The sequence below is a fragment of the Aquila chrysaetos genome, chromosome 3, assembly GCF_900496995.4.
Source record: "Aquila chrysaetos chrysaetos chromosome 3, bAquChr1.4, whole genome shotgun sequence".
NCBI lineage: Eukaryota > Metazoa > Chordata > Aves > Accipitriformes > Accipitridae > Aquila > Aquila chrysaetos.
Genome location: NC_044006.1, coordinates 823,600 through 832,809, shown reverse-complemented (window position 1 = coordinate 832,809; position 9,210 = coordinate 823,600). Strand labels below are relative to the sequence as shown.

General features: G+C 45.7%; 1 protein-coding gene across 1 annotated transcript in view; it reads left to right on the top strand.

Moving 5' to 3' along the window:
* Positions 1–592: 592 nt before the first annotated feature.
* LOC115339162 (BPI fold-containing family B member 4-like) overlaps positions 593–9,210 on the top strand; it is a 33,623-nt gene continuing 25,005 nt past the window's right edge. Inside the window, exons 1-7 of the mRNA XM_041122772.1 lie at positions 593–962; positions 1,298–1,484; positions 2,385–2,448; positions 2,883–2,991; positions 3,829–3,912; positions 4,229–4,980; positions 7,775–7,881. The gene's annotated coding sequence lies outside the window, so the exon portion shown is untranslated. The remainder of the gene's footprint in view (positions 963–1,297; positions 1,485–2,384; positions 2,449–2,882; positions 2,992–3,828; positions 3,913–4,228; positions 4,981–7,774; positions 7,882–9,210) is intronic.

The window sequence follows — 9,210 nt, the reverse complement described above, 5'->3', positions numbered from 1 at the left end:
GCAAACAGAATAAAGGATTCTGCATGATTCTTTGTCCTCTGACAATGTCTCGAGGCCCAGCTGTAGACAAAGGTGTCTCTGCAGTGAGTGTTGTATGCATTAGGGCAAAACTGGTGGCTGCAGGAGGAACTTACATGATAAGTAAAGGTGTGTTGAGTACATCCATTACAGCCTGCCTGCAGGATCAACAAGCTAATTGAGGGAGAGGCTTTTGCAAGCAACTTGAAGCCAAGACCCCATTTACAAGGGATTATCTGGAGAGAAATGACAAGGCAAAATAAAAGAAAAAAACATTTTATTGAATAAATGTGTCTATTATTTGGCAAGAAAAGATGCAGCCTTGGACACTTGCCTTGCAAAAGCCAGTCTCATTTCTCTCCATCTTCTCTCTGCAGTTTGCTTCCTGACAGGGCTGTTTAGGGACAGTTCCTTCTGCTATTCTGCATCTTTAACTGTGTGGGTGTTGGGTTTTTTGTTTTTTTTTTTTTTTTTTTTTGTATTGTTGATGTTTTAAAAGCAAATAAAGGGCCCTTCAGTAGCTGCTTTGCTGGATGCTCTGAGACTAAATACCTTTGCTTATGTTTTCTTGCCTCATTTCACAGTCTGTACATCATGAATATTACACTTCTTCCAGTCAAGGCCAGGTGTATCCTTGGAGTTGGGGTCAAGGAGGTTTTTTTTTCTGCTCTTATCAGTATCTTTGGTACTTGGTGAGTTCTGTCTGTGAAGGCTCTTGTGGCGTTTGCGTTTCTTTCAGCAGCATAAGAAATGTATAATGAAGGCTTCTGCAAGGGCAAGAGGAGGAAGAAGAAATGAAATTTTTCATCAAGAAACTTTGCAGAAATGAAACACTATACCTAGGTCCCTTCTTGTTCAAATACATGCAGAGTCCCTAAAGATGGTAGATGATGAAGAGCCAGGAAGGTTTCCCAAGGATACTGGATACTGTTATCACCATACAGGTTTGTGTCAATCTCTCGGCAGCTCCCCAGCTCCTGGTGTCTGTGCCCTAGTGAAGGGGCAGTGAGATACCAGCTAAGATGCTGCCCGTTCTGGTCAAGAGTAGCCATAGCGTATTGGGGTTGAAAGGTGTTCGCAGCAGATTGAGAGCTTTGGGATACAGCAGTCACCTGAGAAATATGCATCTTCCCCTGCAGAAGTGTCAGTGTATCCATCCACTCGTGCTGATGGAAACTGAGGCTCCTCTGCAGGGCTGTGCAGAAAGCAGGCTCCGGGAAGGGCAGCAGTGGTGGTCGCTCTTGAGGAAAGTGGGTTTTAATCCTGACTTTTCCTATAGAGAGCAGCTGCCAGGAGCTGTGATGGTGCATGGGAGATACCCAGTGTGGCTTTGCCTCTGCAGTGGAAATGCCCTCGTCCCTGACGCGGTCCCTGTCAGGTTGAACCGCAGCATGCTGGTCCTGCTGGCAGACCACTCACCAGATAGCGCGGTGAGCAAGTCTGATAGATGTCAAAATAAGCCTGAGGTGAGTGCTGCTGATTTTTCACACGCAGAAAAGTCTGTGTGGGCCAGAGCCCTGTGCTAAGGCCTGTCAACAGCTCTTATTTTCTATTACCACCTTTGTTTTGGATTTATTTCCAGCAGAATAGCTATTTGTTCAAGTTCCTGGAGAAAGGTTTCCTCCACGTCTCTGCGTATCACATTGTCACCCACTGAGAATATTTTGATCTGAAATTCTTCTTGGCAGGTTCGCTTCTGCCTCTGTGCCCAGGCAGTGACTTGCACAGATGCCAGCTCACCACAATACTGTCCTACTCTTTGCTTCTCCACAGCCTTTCATTAGGTGTGAACGATTTTATATTTTAGACTAACTTACAGGCGTGTATTTTGTTAAGAGGCTTCGACCCTACGCCTGGACAGGGGGAAAATGCTCTTTTTTAGGTAAATACAGAATTCCCAGCACATTGTATGAACTGCGTGGCCCTGTAGACGTGAAGGCTGGGATGCAGCCGTTGCAGTCTGCGGTGCTGCTGCGTGGGGACGTTAGGGGGAATGCACGCTGTCAGTGCAAGCCCAGGCTGACTGGTGGGGCTTGTCAGCTGTGGTCTCCCTGCGTCCAGACCTTGGTGTGGCAGGCTCTCAGCAATGAGCCTTTTGAACCAGCCTCTTGGTTGCGGGCTTGCCTGGCCTGGAGAGAGCTGTGAAAGGAAGCCTGCTGTGGTTGGTTTGCTCCCCGTTCACAGGAGAGGGGTAGAGTTCATCTGCTTGCTAAGACTGCCCTCTCTTGAGGCAGCAGCCCGGAGGCAGCACTTAAAAACATTAAATTGGGTTCAAATCATCTGATGATCAGCTCTCTTCTTTCTCCCAATTGCTTTTGTCTGATAATGGTTTGGTTTTTTTCATAATAGTTTCTTTTTGTCTGCAGCAATATTGATGCAAGCACGGAAGCCACATTAAGAAACAACATCCTGTTTGGGTTAAAAAACAAGGTGCATATCATTTCTGATTATGTTCCCTAGAGCCATGAGGAAGAGAAGAGGAATTATTCTCACTCGGTTCCTCCGGGTGTAGACATGGAGCACGTGCTTCGTGAGACCCCCTTCTGCAAACCCGCGCTGCTGAAACGGGGCAGAACCTTGGTTTATCTTCCTGGCCATGAGCATGTTGCCTCTCCAGGGCTGCCGCAGATAGGTGCCTGCTGGGAACAGAGTGAACCGTAGTTTTGTTACACCTTAAACCCTTCTGAGCAGCACGCATTATCTTTCTGTGCCCCATCTCTAGAGGAGGAGGAGATCTTTCCTCAGTCCTGCGGTGCTAATGAATAACAACATCTCCGAAACAATGTGTGACAGCACGGGTGAGATTCTGCCACTGCTAAAAGGAAAACCAATCCAGGCCTAGTTTTTTTTTCCCCTGACTTAAGCTTAAATCTCTGGGCCTGGAATGGAATAACATTCTCATGTTTCAGATGCCTAAAATACTTTCAAGCTGCTTTTCCATTGGGTGTAGGAGGTTGCTGCACCACAAAAATTGTAAGTGATGCTCCTTTCCAATTTCTCTGTGCACCTGATCATGCTGGTGGGGAGATGCCCTCGTGCTTTCTTCCTTCTGTCCAGGTGTTTGCAGTGGGCTCTGACACTGTGGGCACCCCGAATGCAATGTTCCTGTTCCAGCTGCACACACATTGATCTGTCACTGGCTTCAGATCAGAGCGGACCATGGGAGCGCTTGCTAATTGTTTAGAAAGGCTACTCTAAATGCTGCCTTAAGTGTATGGAAAGTGAAAAATGCATGGAAAAGAGAAATAAGAAGGGCAGGGATGTAGTTTATATATATATATATATAAAAAGTTCAATGTCTTCTGATGTGGCTGTTTCCATCCAGATCTGTGAAGAGCTAATTGCAGCTGTACTGAGGGCTTATAGGAAGTTTAGGCATGTAAAGGCTAGTTTCCATCCTAAATTGTCTCCCTATTTTCTCTTGAATCAGTTTTTGACTGATATTTCTGATTTGTTTTTTGTCTGTCAATTGCTGAATACTGACATCCCTGTTATCTAAATATAAATGTATATATAAATAAGAAAACTTTTGCGGTGATGGCTGGTATCTCAAGGTATACGCAGTTTTTAAAAGTTTATTGGAGGAGCAATGTTGATTGGGAGCTGGGTCTGCTTCTTTAAACTAGACTGAGGGTTTTTTAAAAACAAATCTCTCTTATATATCCAGCAGACTTGTTTTGACACCTAATTAAGTTAATTTAGGAGGTTTAATATAGTTCAGTAGCAGCTCAAAATCATGGTCTTCCATCTGATCTGATATATTGATTCTACTGGTGTTTCGTTCATAAATCTTTTTCTGCTTCTGTGCAGCTCTAATTGCGTTTGAGAGAGGGAAAATCATATGTGCTCAAGCCACGCAAAGTGCATAATTACTCCATTGAAATACCTCTAGAAGTAAGTGTGAGCTGAGTGTCATCTGCGAGTCTGAAATTTTACAACAGTTTTCTTGATCGTTTCTGCAAGAAGCTGTGTACGAACAGCTTACGGAGTGGCAGTGAACAGCCCAGCAGCAGGTTAGGGGCAGGAGTGGGGGACAAACCCGTGACAATGCCATGCCATGCCAAAACAGCTTTCACACTGGCTCCTGCTAACATGGCAACAAGGTGCAAAGCCTTTCTAGCAGAAATCCACTTCCTACTAGATGACATGGGATGGGATTTCAGCAATGCGTTCTTCTGACTGTCTTATGAGGTCATCTTTTGTTTTTCAGATCAACCTTCTTCAAGACCCTTTGGGAGCTTTTGTTCTGGGAATCAACTGTAAGTCCATAGGGATGTTTTCTTCCCTGATTTCTCATTAGTCAAAATCCAAATTATACAAGCTGAGAGGGGTTTTGGTGGGGGTTTGTTTGTTTGTTTTTTCCCTTTTTGGAGCAGTTCAAGTGTCTGCTCTCTGCTGCAGCAATTGCACATTCTACCTGTGTTAATTCTTAAAAGGCAAGCTGGGTATTAGGAATCTTCCATGTACACAACCATCGGTTTGGTTCTTCGACTGTGCTGTTTATGTGCTAAAGCAATGGATATATATTGTATGAAGATGTGGTTGTCTGGGGGACTGAACAGTAAAATTCAAAAGCCCTGGTGCATGTTTCTGCATACACCTGACTTAGGTTTGTTTATCTCCAGATGCATGCACCAAATCCATCTGTTCCTTCACGTTGTAATAAGGTAATTTTACTAAGAACTGAGTAAAGGCAGCATGTTGTCACTGGAGCAATATTCCTGTACTGTAAATGCACATGAGCTTTTTGCAGATACGAAAGAAATTTGTTAAATATCTGTACTGAACCTTTCTGGTACTTCCCTTTGTCCCCCATCCTGGTTCTAGTCAAACCTTAACAGGGAGACTGGGCAGGCCAAGGGCGTTGAGATCTCTGTTTATTCAGCATATGTCAGTCAGAAAAATCCCCGAACTCCAGATCCCAGGACTGCACACAAAGATGTTTACTGCTCCCCTGCACAGGTAACCCTCTGGGATACAGGGTGAGTCTCCTCTCCCCCTTCCCTGCAGTATCTTGATGTTTAGCAGCTTTTCTTAACACCGTGTTTTTTAAAATATCATGTCCAGCAGAAGCTGCACAGAACCAAATACCTCTGAGGAGGCGTCTCCTGTCCCTAAACAGTAGCTGGCCCATTCTGCTTGCTGCCCGACGGATTTATGAGCAGGCGGTCGTTGTCCTCGGAAACATGTCCTGTGCATTGCAGCCAGGATGTGGCTTAAACGACACCTCTCCCCTCTGTCGCACCCGCCGGTCCCTTCTGTCTGTGCCTCTCTGCTCCGTGCATTTGCTCCGCCTATGAATTCTACCACTTGTCCAAGGACGTAGGACTAAACAGAACTGTGCCCCTGCAATCCTGGAAACAGGGCTCTGGAAATACTAATTTCCGAAGGGCTTTAAATCAAACGTTGGGTAGATGGAGCTGCTGTGATTTAAGTGCTTTCTGCCTTCTGGAGCGGCAGCGCAGGTATGTCTGCAGAAGGCAGGTCCAGCTGGATGTGTTCCTGTGCAGCCGTGTGCCCAGGCTAGCACAGGACCGGCTAGACTCAGGAGTGTTTACTTGCGTTTATGTGGGTCTTGAAAGGCTCCTTAAATCGTATGAAGCTAATACAATGGAAAATGGATTTTTCCTGCCCACCTAAGCAAGCTTTTAGTGATTAATGCCGTAAAGTAAACACAACAGCAACAAATTCAGTTTTATAATGTGCTGTGGATTCCAGGTCTATGAAAAATGAGTGCTTTGTAAAAGAAATTTTTCCTCCTCCCAGTACTCTTCCGAAAAATATCTTATCTCTGTAAAATCCTCTTGTCTCCATAGCTGCATTTTGATGCTAATGGGATTCATAGCTTCATAATTCTTTGTCTCTCTTCTTGCATTGGTACAAGGCTAAACTCTATCGCAGAGTAGATATGTTCTACTAAAGAAAAAATTAGCAGAAGAGAGGGTTCGCTCTTTGGTTGTGAAATTAGTTGGGCTTTTTTTCATCTGTTGTTCTCCTAGAGATGTATTGTGTGCTGTAACTACTGCAAGAAAAAGGAAGTCTTGAGGTACAGGATGAGTTGCTTGCTGTTGTGTCACTGACACTGACCAGTAAAGAGAAATACTGTCATGAGTTGAAGATATTTTAATTCAGGTAATTCTTTATTTGAAAGCTTTGATTACTTTATTTTAATGGTGGGAAAAACTCCTGTGTCTGCTTTTGAGTTACAGCTAAGGAAGTACGGAGGATCTAAACAGTCTCTTTGTTAAAAATATATTTTGCTAGAAGTGCTGCTTTCCAAACCGGTGTCGTACTTGGTTATGTGCTTCAAGGGAAAGTTTTGGGACATTGACTATTGCTCCTGCTTTCTTTTGGTTGCTCTACATAAATGGCTGTACTTTGCCAGCACCTTCCTTGCGATCTTTTCCCCCAAACCAGCAATTTGTTGTTCTCCAGGGAGGGAGCGAGCGGCTGCACTTCGCACGCAGCCCACGAGAAACGGTGCGCGGAGAGCAGCGAGAGCAGCAGATGCACTGCAGGGTAGCAGAAGGGTTTCCTCCCACCTCTTCACGCAGCAGAGCTGCGCAGATACCCCCGTGAATTGACTGTGTTCAACCTTTCCTTGGCGTGAGATCAAGCCCAACAAATGTGTGTCAAAACGTGATGGTAGGCTGCTGGAATTCTGCCCGGGCAGCAGGTGGTATTGCAGGGCTAGTGGTGGCCTCCACACCTCTCTTCCTTTTCTGTGGACAGAAAATAGCTGCAAAACCTCCCTTCCATCTTCCACAAAGTAAATGAGATCAACTTTCTACAAACAGGTCTGCTCGCCCAGTGCCTGGCTGCGTCCTGGCTGCTGCCAAGCACCGTGGACAAAATTTCTGTAGGTAACATCCATCCTTGTCAAAACCTGCAAGAGGCAGTCATGCCGTTTGCCGTCTCCTCGGAGCACGGCACGAGCGAGGGGCTCTGCCGGTCCCAGCCCGCTCCGGGAGCGGTCAGCGAGGATGGCTTTGCGGCTTGCTCAGCGGGAAGGCAAACTGCCCGCTCAGCCTGGTCGGTCCCTGCCCTGCTCTCGTACGGCTCTTCAGCTCGTGCTCAGCGCTGGTCCTAGCCGGCGTGCTTGACCCAGCCTTCCAGGATTTTATCCCTAGTCCACTGGGCTGAATGTAAAACGAAGGGTTTTCTTTGAATGAGAGGTTTCAGAGGCTCTGTTCCCGACTACAGCACAGCGCACTGCTCCTCAGAAATAAAGGCACGCTGTGAGTCAGGATATTCTTCCTGCTCATGAAGCTATCCAGAAATTGCAGATACGGATTATATGACTTGAATGCTGTGCTATTTATGGTGTGTGTTCAGTCACCTAAATCACGTTGGCAGTGTTTGAGCTTTGCCTGGATAATTGATTCAAATGTAAATTGAATGAATAAATCCTTTACAGCTAAAATATGCCCTCTTTTTATCTTGATTCTTTTTCTTCTTTTTGTTGAATGGCATAGAAAATAGGTAGCTATAATCTCATAAATAGTTATTTGACTACCTTTGTAGGAGGGCAGGTAAAATGGGGTTTGTATGGTCTGTTTTGAAATTCTTTACTGTTTTGTTTATTGAATTACTAACCCGTTTATAACTTGGCTTCTGTACTTCTGGTCAATAATCTGCTTGTGGAAATGTTTGTGCCACTCTTCAATGGCAAGGCCAGGTGGTTATTTATTTCTTTAAGTGCACATTAGTCGAGGGCAAAGTATCAAAGAATTTTTTTTTTTTTTTTTGGTAATAGCCGTGGAGTGAAATATTGTGGTGAACGTGCACCCCGCTGGCATCAAAGGTTTCTTTGGTTTGGAAATCGGCACAGAGGGACTCGAACTGGCATCAGGACAAGCCTTTGTGAGCATTTTGTGAATGTTTTAAGCTATTTTTTCCTTAAAGCTGCCCTGAAGTTTCATTAGAGACAGGGCTAACATGCTAACTACAAGCCAACAAAAGAATGCCGTCTGAGCTTTCCTCCCAGCCTGGTTATGTTTTATCAGCAGTTCCACAGATGGTAATTCTTGGAGCCGGTGTCTCTTCGGCGCAGCGCAGCGGGCCCCTCGCTCCCTTATCCCCGGCAGTTCAGGGATGGCGTTCCTACTCCCGGAGCAAACGTTCAGCCAGTGCACGGAACTGGGCGCTTGGCATTCCTCGGGCTATAAATATTTGGGCGTATTTCACATCTCGGGGCAGGAATACCAGTGCTGCGTACGCCGGGCACTTGCTGCCTTGTCAGGATTTTGCTCTGCCCTCGTCAGCTTTTCTCTTTGCTCTGGCATTAAAATAATTGAAATACCCTGAACGGATCATCTCTGTCCGTTCGGGACTGTCACTTCTTGCTGACAGCTATTGCTTTCAGGCCCTTCAGAGGGAGGTACCAGCACGCTGCAGCACATGTGAAACCACCCGTCTGCCTCTCCTCGCGGTTCTGGTCTCAGAGTCTCTGGGAGTAGGCGTTGGAGCCCACCAAAGTGTAATATCCTTGAAATGTGTTACCGGTCACTGTGAAGCTTCCCTGTGTCCTCAGTGTCTGTGTAAATGTCCAGACCTCTTTTGAATCTAATTAACTTCTTGGCTTCAGAGATGTCCTTTGGCAGAATATCCCATATTTGAATCGCCAATGTCAAAATATACTTCCTCCTGCCAGTTCTCGAGAAGCCAAAAATCCCTGCTTTAGCGGCTTATGCCACAGTCCTGTTTGCTGGAAGTCTTGTGCTTATGTGATTTCTTTATTTTACTCTGTTTCTGCTTACCTCACCCCAGTGCCAGGGGTTGGCTCTTCTGGGGCAACTGGTACAGCAATCCAGCGTACTGGGTATGTGACGGTATTGTACCCCAGTGTGACCGCAGTGCTGGGAGGTGCTGCCTGTACCACTTCCAAAAACGTATCAAGGTCGGTATTTCCTTGCCACCCTCCACCCTTTCCTTACCCTCCATCCAGCAGTCTCCTGGAGGCACTCTATGTGCCTTCGAACACCCAATGTTCCCTTGACTTCTTGCCGGACTGAAAGGGACCGGATTGCTTCTGCATTTGTATAACAAGAGGTTTGTTTGTGCCCTGTATTGTTGCTGCCAGCTGTTGAGCATCAATATTTATAGATTTTGTTATACAGTTTCTTGCATGTGTGTTGTTGTTTATAGGGGAAAAAATTGCAAATAAAATGGTTCATGCCCAAACTTGCCACT